The sequence below is a fragment of the Sorex araneus genome, chromosome 1 (genome assembly GCF_027595985.1).
Source record: "Sorex araneus isolate mSorAra2 chromosome 1, mSorAra2.pri, whole genome shotgun sequence".
NCBI classification, from domain to species: domain Eukaryota; kingdom Metazoa; phylum Chordata; class Mammalia; order Eulipotyphla; family Soricidae; genus Sorex; species Sorex araneus.
In genome coordinates, this window is record NC_073302.1 from 76538220 (window position 1) to 76551185 (window position 12966).

At 41.6% G+C, this 12966-nt stretch overlaps 1 protein-coding gene across 1 annotated transcript in view; it reads left to right on the forward strand.

The window, feature by feature from the left end:
- Positions 1-12966, forward strand: part of GDA (guanine deaminase) — a 106040-nt gene that overhangs the window by 66985 nt on the left and 26089 nt on the right. The window lies entirely within an intron of this gene.

Sequence of the window (12966 nt, forward strand, 5' to 3'; positions counted from 1 at the left end):
ATTTAATGCATTTTCCCCCTATTTTTCTTTTGTTTGATATTTTCTCAGTGTTCCAGTCTTTCATTTTTGAAAGAGCCACCTATTATTTGAAAGGCAAAAAGAACGTAATTTCCACTTTACAAGACACATTAAAAAGCTCTTTTGTTCTGAGTTTCTTAATTTAAGATCTGAAACAAAACAAAACAAAAAGTGTATTTTACTTTGTCATCAAGCTGTTGCAATTTAGGAGTAAAACACTTTAAAAGAGCTCCCAGCTGGGATAGAGTTGGGAATTGGGAGGACCCATTTCCCCATCCAAGCTTCATCACATACTGAACTAGAACTTATGCTTCTGGGAATTGGCTATCATATGAGAAAGGGAAAATCAGAAGAAAGGCAAACTAATGATTCTTTAACTCTAATTTTTTTTTATTGAATCACCATGTGGAAAGTTACAAAGCATTCAGGCTTAAGTCTCAGTTACACAGTACTCAAACAACCATCCCTTCACCAGTGCATATATTCCACCACCAAGAATCACAGTAAATCTCCGCCTCACCCCCCCTACAACCCAGCCCCCCAACCCGCCTGTGTAGCTGATGAATTTCACTTTACTTTCTCTTTACTTTGATTACATTCAATATTTCAACAAAAAAACTCACTATTATTATTTGGAGTTTCCACCCCAAAAGTCAGACCTGCTGGAAAGGAAGCATTTGATAATTTGTTTTCCATTGCTGAGAATGAAGAGATATGAGGTCATATGACCACAATAACGGCCTCAAGGTTTTGGATTTCTGTATTTTAGTATTTTAGTAAATAAGTCCAGAGAAATTTCTGCCTGAAGTTGCATCATTGCTAGCTCGTACCTCTCTGCTAAATTATATTCCACATATGAGTGCAATATTTCCATGTCTGTCTCTTTCTTTCTGACTCATTTCACTCAACATGATAGTTTCCATGTTGATCCACTTATATGCAAATTTCATGACTTCATCTTTTCTAACAGCTGCATAGTATTCCATTGTGTACATGTACCAAAGTTTCTTTAACAAGTCATCTGTTTTTGAGCACTCCATTTTTTTCCAGATTTTGGCTATTGCAAACAGTGCTGCAATGAACATACAAATTCAGATGTCATTTCTACTTTACCTTTTTGCCTCTCCGGGATATATTTCCAGGAGTGGTATTGCTGGGTCAAATAGGAGCTCAATTTCTAATTTTTTAAGAATCGTCCATATTGTTTTCCAAAAGGGTTGAACAAGTTGGCATTCCCACCAGCAGTGAAGAAGAGTCCCTTTCTCCCCACATCTGCGCCAACACCGGTTGCTTTTGCTTTTTTGAATGTGGGCCAGTCTCTGTGGTGTGAGATGATATCTCATTGTTGTTTTGATCTGCATCTCCCTGATGATTAGTGATGTCGAGCATTTTCTCATATGCCTCTCAGCCATTCGGATTTCTTCTTTGGAGAAGTTTCTGTTCATAACATCACCCCATTTGTTGATTGGGTCGGCAGTTTTCTTCTTATGAAGTTCAACCAGTGCCTTGTATATCCTTGATATCAACCCCTTATTGGACAGGTATCAGGTAAATATCTTTTCCCATTCTTTAGGCTGTCTTTGCACTTTGATCACTGTATATTTTGAGGTGCAGAAGCTTCTTAGTTTAAGGTAGTCCCATTTATTTATCTCTGTTTTCACTTGCTTGGCCAGTGTGTGTCAGCTTTGAAGATACCGTTGGCTACAATGTCGTGGAGGGTTTTGCTGACCTTGTCTTCAATGTACCTATGGATTCTGGTCTGATGTTGAGGACTTTAATCCATTTTGATCTGACTTTTGTACATGGTGATAGATGGAGAGCTGAGCCCATTTTTTTTTGCATGTAGCTGTCCATTTTTGCCAGCACTATTTGTTAAACAAGCTTTCCTTGCTCCACTTCACATTTCTTGCTCTCTTATCAAAGATTAGATGATCATATATTTAGGGTGGTGTGTCAGAATATTCAACCCTATTCCATTGATCTGCAGCTCTGCCTTTGTCCCAGTACCATGCTGTTTTAATGACTACTGCTTTGTAGTAGAGTTTGATGTTGGGAAGGTTGATTCCTCCCATTTTCTTTCTCCCAAGAATTACTTTAGCTATTCGTGGGGGCTTATTGTTCCATATGAATTTCAGGAGTGCTTGTTCCATTTCTTTGAAGAATGTCAAGGGTATCTTTATAGGGATCACATTGAATGTGTACAATGCTTTGGGGAATATTGCCATTTTGATAATATTAATTCTTCCAATCCATGAGCAGGGGATATCTCTCCATTTCCTCGTGTCCTCTATTATTTCCTAAAGTAGCGTTTTGTAGTTTTCATTATACAAGTCCTTTACCTCCTTAGTTAAGTTGATTCCAAGGTATTTGATCATTTGAGGCACAGTTGTGAATGGGATTGCTTTTATCATGTCGCTTTCTTCTCTCTCATTATTTGCATATAGGAAAGCCATGGACTTTTGGGCATTTATTTTATAACCTGAAACTTTACTATACAAGTCTATTATTTCTAAGAGTTTCTTGGTAGAGGTTTTAGGGTTCTCTAAGTATAGTATCATATCATCTGCAAATAGTGAGAGTTTGATTTCTTCCTTTCCTACCTGAATGCCCTTAATACCTTTTTCTTGCCTAACCACTATTGCAAGTACTTCCAGTACTATATTGAACAGGAGTGGAGAGAGTGGGCATGTTTGTCTTGTCCCTGATCTCAGAGGGAAGGTTCTTAGTTTTTCCCCATTGAGGATGATGCTTGCCATAGACTTGCGGTAGATGGCTTTAACTATATTTAGAAAAGCCCCTTCTATACCCATTTTGGCAAGACTTTTCATCATACATGGGTGCTGGATTTTGTCAAATGCTTTCTCTGCATCTATTGATATGATCATATGGTTCTTATCTTTTCTTTTGTTGATATGATGGATTATGTTGATTGATTTCCCAATGTTTAACCATCCTTGCAACTCCGGGATGAATCCCACTTGGTCGTGGTGTATGATCTTTTTGATGAGTTGTTACATTCTGTTTGCTAATATTTTGTTGAGAATCTTTGCATCCGTGTTCATAAGGGTATTGGCCTGTAGTTTTCTTTTTTGTGGTGTCTTTGTTTGCTTTTGGTATTTGGGAGATATGAGACTCTTAAACTGTTTCGGATGGTTTCTGTTTTTTCAATTTCCTGTAAAAGCTTGAGAAGAACTGGCAACATGTTCTCTTTAAATGTTTGGAAGAATTCGCTAGTGAATCCATCTGGACCTGGGCTTTTGTTTTTGGGAAGACTTTTGATTACAGCTTCAATTTCCTTGATATTAATACGACTGTTCAGGTATTCCTGGTCTTCTTGGTTCAGCCTTGGGAGATTGTAGGAATCCAGGAATTTATCCATTTCTTCTAGGTTCGCTTGTTTCATGGCATACAGCTTTTCAAAGTAGTCTCTGATAATTTTTTGAGTTTCTTTGGTTTCTGTTCTGATGTCCCCCTTTTCACTTCTGATTCTGTTTTAAGGGTTCTCTCTCTTTTTCTTTGTGAGTCTTGCTAATGGTTTATTAATCTTGTTTACTTTCTCAAAGAACCAGCTCTTGGTTTCATTGATCTTTCAGATTGTCTTTTGGTTTTCCATGTCATTTATTTCTGCCCTAAGTTTTATTATCTCTTTTCTTCTGCCTGGTTTGAGTTCCTTTTGTTGGTCCTTTTCTAAAATCTTAAGCAGTGAAGTCAAGTTGTTTATGTAGCCCCTTCCTTCCTGAGGAATGCTTACAGAGCTATAAATTTTCCCCTTACCACAGCTTTAGCTGCTTCCCACAGGTTCTAGTAACTCGTGTCTTCATTTTCATTTGTTTCCAGGTACCTTTTGATTCCTTCCTTGATTTTCTTCCTGACCCACTCATTGTTAAACATCGAGTTGTTTAATTTCCAGGTGTTTGATTTGGTTTTCTGCATCTGTGTGTGATTAACTTCTATCTTCAGTGCATCATGGTCTGAAAAGATAGCTGATACAATTTCTATCTTCCTGATTCTGTTGAGGTATGTTGTGTGGCCCAGCACATGGTCTATTCTGGAATATGTTCCATGTGCACTGGAAAAGAATGTGTATTCCCTTTTTTTTGGATATAAAGCCCTGTATAGATCTATTAGCCCTATCTCTTCTATTTCTTCCTTCAAAGCTAATATTTCCTTGGTGGGTTTTAATCTTCTTGATCTATCCAGGAGTGATAGGGAAGTGTTGTAGTCTCCATCTTGTTGCTCAAGATGTCCTTCTTAAGGTCTGTTAGCAGTTTTTGTATGAATTTGGCTGGTCCTTCATTGGGTGCGTACACATTTAGGAGTGTGATTTCTTCCTGCTGTTCATATCCCTTGATTAATAAAAAATGGCCTTTCCTATCCTTTCTAATCTTTTTCAACCTGAAATCTATGTTGTCCGATAGTAAGGCCAGCCCAGCTTTTTTGAGAGAGTTCTTTGCTTGCAGCATTGTTTTCAATCCTTTGACTTTGAGTATGTTTTTGTTCTGGTTATTTAGATGAGTTTCTTGCAGGCAGCAAAATGTTGGCTTCAGTCTCAGAATCCATTTTGCCACTCTGTGTCTCTTAATTGGTGAATTTAGACCATTGACATTTAGAGAGATTATTGTTATGGGATTTGCGCCATCTTTCTGTAAGGGTTTTTTGTGCTTGTAGGGGTTCTTATTGTCTTACAATAGCCCCTTTAGTGCTTCTTTTATTTCTTTTTTAATTTTTTAAAATAATTTATTTATTTTTTTAATTAGTGAGTCACAGTGAGGGTACAGTTATAGATTCACACATTTTCGTTCTTGTTTTTCCCTCATGCAATGTTTGAGAGCCAATCCCTCCACCAGTGTCCATTCTCTACCACTTATGAACCCAGTATCTCTCCCACCCCCCTATCCCATCTCCCCCACCCCACTCCGCCTCTGTGGCAGAACATTCCAATTTGTTCTCTCTCTCTCTCTCTCTCTCTCTCTCTCTCTCTCTCTCTCTCTCTCTCTCTCCTTTTGGATGTTGTGGTTTGCAATAGGGGTATTGAGTGACCAAAGTGTTCAGTCTCTAGTCTACTTTCAGCATTTTAATGCTTCTTTTAGGTTTGGTTTTGAGTCTATGAAGTTCCTGAGCTGTTGTTTATCCACAAAATAGTGTATCATTCCTTGAGTTTGAATGAGAGTTTGGCCGGATAAAGTATTCTTGGTGAAGCATTCATTTCATTGAGTTTTTTCACTATATCCCACCACTGCTGTCGGGCTTGGAGGGTTTCCTCTGATAGGTCTGCTGTGAATCTAAGGGGTGCTCCTTTGTATGCAATTTCCTTCTTCACCTTGCTGCTTGCAGTATAGTGTCTCTGTCCATGACGTCCATCATTCTAAGTATGATATGTTTTGGTGTTTTTCTGTTCGGGTCTCCTTAACTGGCACCCTTCTGGCGCCTTGAATCTGGATGTCTGCATTCTCCAGCTCTGGGAACTTTTCAGCAATGATTTGTTTGACTGTGGCTTTTTCGTTGGGGTTGGTTCCCTGTCCTTCTGGTACTCCGATGATTCTAATGTTGTTCCTCTTGAAGTCATCCCCTAGGACCCTGAGTCACCCTAGAGCTATTTTGAGATCTCTTCCCATGGTTTGTTGTTGCCTGTAGGCTTCTTGCAGCTGATCTTCAAGCTCACTGATTCTGTCTTCCACTGCAGTCATTCTATTGTTGAGGGCAGCCACAGAGTTTTTTATTTCATCTACCGAATCCTTCATTTCTTTTTGTAGGTTTTTTATTTCTGCTCTCATTTCTTCCCACATTTTCTCAGCTGTCTGTTGTACTGTTTCTGTCAGGTCTTCCTTTAAGTTGTCAATCTTTCCATTGAGTTCATTGAACATCTTGAGGATTTCAACTCTGAATTCTTTATCAGAAAGCTCAAGTTTGCAGGAAACACCTATTGAGGTTTCTGGACTCCTTTCATCGTTCTTTGCTTGTGGTGGGGATTTGTGCTGTTTCTTCATGTTGTGGTGGTGGTATGGAAGAGGGACCTTCAAGATCCGTATCACTGTTCCCTCTTGCTGTGAAAAAGTGTTCTGGATGGGCTCAGTCAATGGTGCTTGCCTTTTTTTTCCTCTTCTAGAACATGGCCTCCCACTCAGATGTTCCTCTAATCCTTATGTGAAGTTTTGTGTTTTGTTGTCCTACTGTTTACGGATAGCTAGGATGTTACTCTTGGACATGACATAGGTAATGAAGGCTGAGATGAAACAACATATTGATGGATTTGAGTAGAATATCTACAGCTGCGTTAGTGGGCACCGGCCTGAAAAGAGACCACGCCCACTTTTGGCTAGGCCATGGTCACTGACGATTAGGCAACGCCCCTTTCCCCACAATAGCACACACCTGTGCCAGAAGAGAGAATGGCTGCAGTGCTTGGGGGCGGTGTGCCAGCCACTAGGGCGGCCGTCTGGGGGGAGAGGGTCGGCTGGGGTGCTTGGGGTCCAAGGAGCAGGCTGGGATGCGGGAAGGGCGGGTCAAGGGACGTCACAAACCTGTGCTGGAAGAGACAATGGCTGTGGTGCTTGGGGGGGCGGCGTGCCGGCCACTAGGGTGTCAGTCCTGTGGGAGAGGGCCGGCTGGGGTGCTCGGGGTCTGAGGAGCAGGTTGGGCTTAACTCTAATTTTTACATCACTGCCACGGTATCACTGTCATCCCATTGTTCATTGATTTGCTGGAGTGGGCACCAGTAATGTCTCCATTTGTCTCTGTCTGCTAGTATAGCCTGATGGAGTATTGGGGGCTCTTTCAGGATCAGGGGAATGAGGACTGTCATTGTTACTGTTTTTGGCATATCGAGTACACCACAGGTAGCTTGACAGACTCTTCCGTGCAGGCGGGATCCTCTCGGTAACTTGCTCTTCAGTAGGGATGGAGGCTTTTGGGGCGGCCTCTAATCGCCTTTATAGGTGTTCCCAGTCTACTGAATATAAGCTTTTGGTTGACTGGCATGTTGTAATGATCTGCACACTGACAAACATACACCTGCCTGCATCTCTGGGCAGCACCTGGGAAATCTGCAGCCTCAGGCTGATCTCCTTAAGGTTGACGGAGCACGCCTGGAGGTTGTTGACCAGTTGGCAGAGCAGGACCCTATCGTGCCGAGACCCAGGTTACCCAGTGTTTGGCTGAAAGCACCCCACAGTGGATGAGCCACTGCGTGCACTGCCACCACGGCTCTATGTGCGATGGCGCTGATAGTTAAAATAATTCTGTAATTTTATCACTGTAAAACTGTATCACTGTCATCCCGTTGATCATTGATTTTCTCAAGGGGGTGTCAGTAATGTCTCTATTCATCCTAGCCCTGAGATTTTAGCAGCCTCTCTTTACTCATTCTTCCCAGCGGTGCTGCATTGGAGACTCTTTCAGGGTAAGGGAAATAAGACCCATCATTGTTACTGTATTTGGCATATTGAATATGCCACAGAGAGCTTGCCAGGCTCTGCTATGTGGGAAGGATGCTCTCAGTACTTTGCCAGGTTCTCTGAGAGAGAGAACTAGGCTTTAAGAAGTGGTGCAGCCACGAATGCTGCTGCGAGCTTTCTGGAGCATTGTTTTATAGTCTCTGGATGTTCGATGTTGATGGGATTACACAGTGCCAGGGGCAGTTTGTGGGTGTGGCTGCCAAGCTACGGAAAATGGGGGGTCTGGGTGGAGGAGGCCCAATCCCAATTTGAGCAGGCTTGGAGATCTCAGCCCCGGGTCCCACACACCTGGGTTCCTCTGCTGGTTCCTTCATGTGTGAGGCTTGTCCGGACATGTGGAGAGTGACCTTGAGTATGGCCATGGCTGGGATCTGGAGGTCTTTGGCTGCAGGGGCTCTGCTTGGGGTGGGGAGGGAAACTCTACCCGCCCTGCTCTGAGAAGCCCCAGTGGAGACAACCAGGCGAGGGGGCAAGAGACTCTACAATTTTATATCATTCTAAAGTAATTTTATATTTTTTTAGGAGGAAAATTTCGGAGAAAGGGTTGGCTTTGGGGACCACACCCAGTGGTCCCACACATCTTGGGGTGCTTGGGGGAATATATGTAGTGACTGTGATGAAGCCATTGTGCAGCTTACCCCTGCACTATCTCTCTGGTCCCTGGAGGGAATTTTTGTTGCTGCTAATATTTATGTTAGTATAACCTTGAAAGTATGGTTTCACTGTCATTTAAGGGGACAAATAAGATGACAGGAAGAAAAAGAACTCTATTAGCAGCTCCTAGGTCTCATGTATCAGGATATACTCAGATAACTGGAAAAATAGCACAAGGCTTGTCCAAATAGAATCACTGTGGTCATCTGTTGCAATCTCTCTATATCAAGCTATCCATATCTGACTTTCATGGTCTTCAGAGAAAAGACTGTATCATCTCAGTTCTTTTATTTGCTTATTGATTTGTTTTGTTTTTAGGTGCCGAAAAAATAGAACAGTCGGTAGGACACTTGCCTTGCATACAACAGACTCACGTTTGATCCCCAGCATTCCATGTGGTCCTCTTACCACTGCCTGGAGTGATTCCTGAGTGTGGTCCCAGGAGTAACCCCTAGGCATCACTGGATGTGGTCCATAAAAATCCACCCCCGAAAAAAAATTGAAACCAATAGGACTATATCCAACATTGCTCAGAGGCTACTCCTGGCTGCTTGTTTGGGAGTCATTTCCAGTGTTACATCAAGAACATAGTGATCATGGAGATCAGACCCAGTCTTCCCACATTCAAAGAATGTTCCCATGGTCTCATTTCATAAAGTCACCAAGAAACACTGGAAATAAAAGCTTGGGAAGTCATAGCCAGATGTTAGAAAAATGTAGAATCCATTCTCTAATTTATGAGTGAAAAGCAAAGACTTCCACAGTAATTAAGAATATGGTATCTAATGTCTGCAAAATACTGAAACACAGTTTCCTCTTCACCATTTATCCAGAGTCACCAGTTACAGTGAAATTAATCTTTAAGAATTAAATTTAGCTCAAATAACTTGATCCATTATTTTGTGTAACTTCATTAAGAATAGACATAACTATTAATGAGCTCTACTAGAATTTATTGTTAGGAAATTTTAGATTGAACTTTGAATGGCCTATCAGGAGTCAAGCGCTGGGGGAAAATCATCCCAGATAGAGAGGGGAACACCAAGTAATATGTGATTGGAGATCCTGCGTAGGAAGGGAGATGCATGCTGAAAGTAGACTAGAGACTGAACAGGATGACCACTCAATACCCCTATTTCAAACCACAACACCCAAAAGGAAAGAGAGATATCAAATTGGAATGTCCCGCCACAGAGGCGGGGTGGGGCGGGGGGATGGGACTGGGGGGTGGGATGGATACTGGGTTCATTGGTGGTGGAGAATGGACACTGGTGGAGGGATGGGCTCTTACTCTTAAACATTGCATGAGGGAAAAACAAGAACAAAAATGTGTGAATCTGTAACTGTACCCTCACTGTGACTCACTAATTAAAAAACGAATTAAAAAAATAATAATAGTAATAAAATTTTTTTAAAGTTATCTCAGAGCTGGAGCGATGGTATTATTTATTTATTTGTTATTTGGGGGCCATGCCTTGTAATGCCCAGAGCTTTCTCTTGGCTCTGCCCTCAGGGATCACTTCTGGTGAGCTCAGGAGTTGATCATATGGGTTGCCAAGGTTCAACCTGGGTCAGTTGTGTGCAGGGTACATGTTCTACCCACTGTACTTCTCTCCAGTCCCATAACACCTGTATTTTTCAAGTTAATTTCTCTTTCCTCAATGTTCTTGAAATGTGGAGGTTTCTCATCCTGCCAGGGGACTACTTTGTTGCCTTCATAGTAGACTTAACTTTGTAAAAAAGATATTTGATTATTTTCTCCTATGGACCTGAGATCTATCTCAATTTTGAAGCATTTGTGGTCTCACACAAACCTACATGCTCTCTGATAGTGCAGTCAAAGCCTTGGTGATACAACCAGTTTTCAAATTATCTATTACAGAGAGAGATAAAAAGTCTCATCTTGAATTTATACAGTGAATAGTTTGCCTTCAGAAAGTAAGACTTAATGCTTACTAGAAATAACACTTAGTGTTATTAAATATAATACTTAATATTTTCCTTGATGTTCTTGAAATGTCCTGAGGTTTTAATATTATTAAATAATAATAATAAATGTTTACATTTGTTATTATTTGGAGTTTTTTGTTAGTTTGGGGTGTTCAGGGCTTACTCTTGGCTTCAGGGATCACTCCTGGTGTACTCAGGGGACAATAATGGATGCTGGGGATGGAAACCAGGTTGGACTCAGTGCAAGGCAAGCGCCTTAACCTATGTGCTATTGCTGAACCCCAGAAGTGTTTTCATTCTTATGGTATCAAAAATTGCAAACGTTTCAAGTTTACTTACAAGCAGGTGATATGTAGGGGCCACTTACATGGAGCTTCTGCTTTGTTCTTTGTTCTATCTTTTGGAAATTATCTCAGTTTCCTTCATGTTTAATGCAATGTTTCCCAAAGTGGGTGGTATTGCTGCTCTACCCCTGGCTGGAATTACTATGCTGGGTTATGTTAGTAACCTCAGGAGCAATTAGGCATTAGTGGTTGTGTTTTCTGTTTCTTTGCTTAAGAAAAGTACATTTTGGTGTGAGAGGGAGGATCATTGACTGGGTTTCCATATATACATAGATTTTTTTTCCATTCCTTTAAATCCTTAATTCCCAGTGAACATAAAAAGTGGAGAGGAGCTAGAGTGCAGCAGTACAGCAGGTAAGACTTGTAGATGGCCGACCCAGGTTGGATCCCTGGCATCCCATATGGTCCCCTGAGCACTGCCAGGAGTCATTCCTGAGCCAGGAGTAACCCCTGAGTATCACCATGTATGCCTTCCCCCACCAATCAAGTGTCTGTGTTTTAAATGCTTAAAATATCGCTGCTTTTATTCTCTCCCCAGACCCCAGCCTGAGTCTCTCTCTCTCTCTCTCTCTCTCTCTCTCTCTCTCTCTCTCTCTCTCTCTCTCTCTCTCTCTCTCTCTCTTCCTCTTTTTTACTTTTTGAGTCACACCTGCTGATGCACAGGGGTTAATCCTGGCTTTGCACTCAGGAATTACTCCTGGTGGTGCATAGGGGACCATATGGGATGTTGGGAATCAAACCGGGGTCAGCCACGTGCAATACAAACGCTCTACCCACTGTGCTATCACTCCAGTCCCAGCCCGAGTCTCTTGGGGTAGTAATTTTCAGCACTTTTATGTCTGCACACAGTACAGGTCAATGGTTCAGCATTTGAAGCTTTTCAGTTTTAGGTCAATAGTTTTCTCTGGAATAATGACATTTCAAATACAATTTCAAGGGACAGATGAAAAAATTCAATTTTTTCCTAAGAGTTTCAGGATGTATTGCTTTCAATTACCAGAAGTCTAGGTAATTGCTCTTCAAAGTTTCTTTCTTCCCCAGAAATTTCACTTCTTATGGTATCCCAATAACACTTGCTACAGTGTACAGTAGATAAAATCTGTGGCAGCTATGTTTTCCTAGTTTCCCAAAATTGTAACTTAAAAAAATTAATCATCAAGTCTGTAGTTGAATATTTATGCTCAGCCATAGTCAGACCCATAGTCAAGGTCAGTTTTTTGTCTCTCCTCTCCCCTTTCCTCTCCTCTCTCTTTTTTCTCCTTCCCTCCCTCCTCCCTCCTTCCCTCCCTTCCTCCCTTCCTCCCTCCCTCCTTTTCTCCCTTCCTCCCTCCCTTCCTCCCTCCCTTCTTTCCTTCCTTCCTTCCTTCCTTCCTTCCTTCCTTCCTTCCTTCCTTCCTTCCTTCCTTCCTTCCTTCCTTCCTTCCTTCCTTCCTTCCTTCCTTCCTTCCTTCCTTCCTTCCTTTCTCTTCCACACCCGGTTTGCTCAGGGATCATTCCTAGTGATGCTTGGGGGACTATATGCAGGGCTTGAACCTGAGTGTGCCAAGTGCAAGGCAAGCCCCTCTCCCATTGAACTATCTCACTGGTCCCCCCAAGTGCCAGGATACCCTCAGTATGGGGTGTCAAAATGTTTGTGACTCTTGACCTTATGTTATCAGTAGTGTGCCATTTCACATGATGTTTATCTTTGACTTGTTTGACGTAGCAAACAACTTCAAGGTCTATACATGTGGCTACAAATGCCAAGATTTTTTTCTCTTTCTTTCTTTCTTTCTTTCTTTCTTTCTTTCTTTCTTTCTTTCTTTCTTTCTTTCTTTCTTTCTTTCTTTCTTTCTTTCTTTCTTTCTTTCTCTCTCTCTCTCTTTCTTTTTCTTTCTTTCTTTCTTTCTTTCTTTCTTTCTTTCTTTCTTTCTTTCTTTCTTTCTTTCTTTCTTTCTTTCTTTCTTTCTTTCTTTCTTTCTTTCTTTCTTTCTTTCTATTTTTGGGTCACACCCGGTGATGCACAGGGGTTACTCCTGGCTTTGCACTCAAGAATTATTCCTGGTGGTGCTCAGGGTACCATAAGGGATGCTGGGAATCAAACCCGGGTCGGCTGCATGCAAGGAATATGCCCTACCCGCTGTGCTATCGCTCCAGCCTCAAGATTTCTTTTTTTTAAATGGCTGAATCTTAGCTTGTATGCACACATTGCATGTTTATCCACTTATCCATTGATGGACATACTCATTCTATGTGCAGGGCTACTATAAATAATGATGTTATGAACATGGAAATGTATATTTTCTCTTTTGGAATCCATGCCAACCTATGCTCAGGGATTATTCCTGGCTCTGCACTGAAGAATTCACCCTGGCAATGTTCAGGCAACCATATGGGATGCCGGGAATTTAATTCAGGTCTTGTCTTGCTATAGCTGACACGGCCTCAATCCCTGGACCCTCATTTGGTCCCTGGGACCCAGTGAGGAGGAGTGATTCCTGGGCATAGGCAAGTACTGCCAGGTGTGACTCCAAATTTGTATGTCTTGTATACATAAGAATACAATA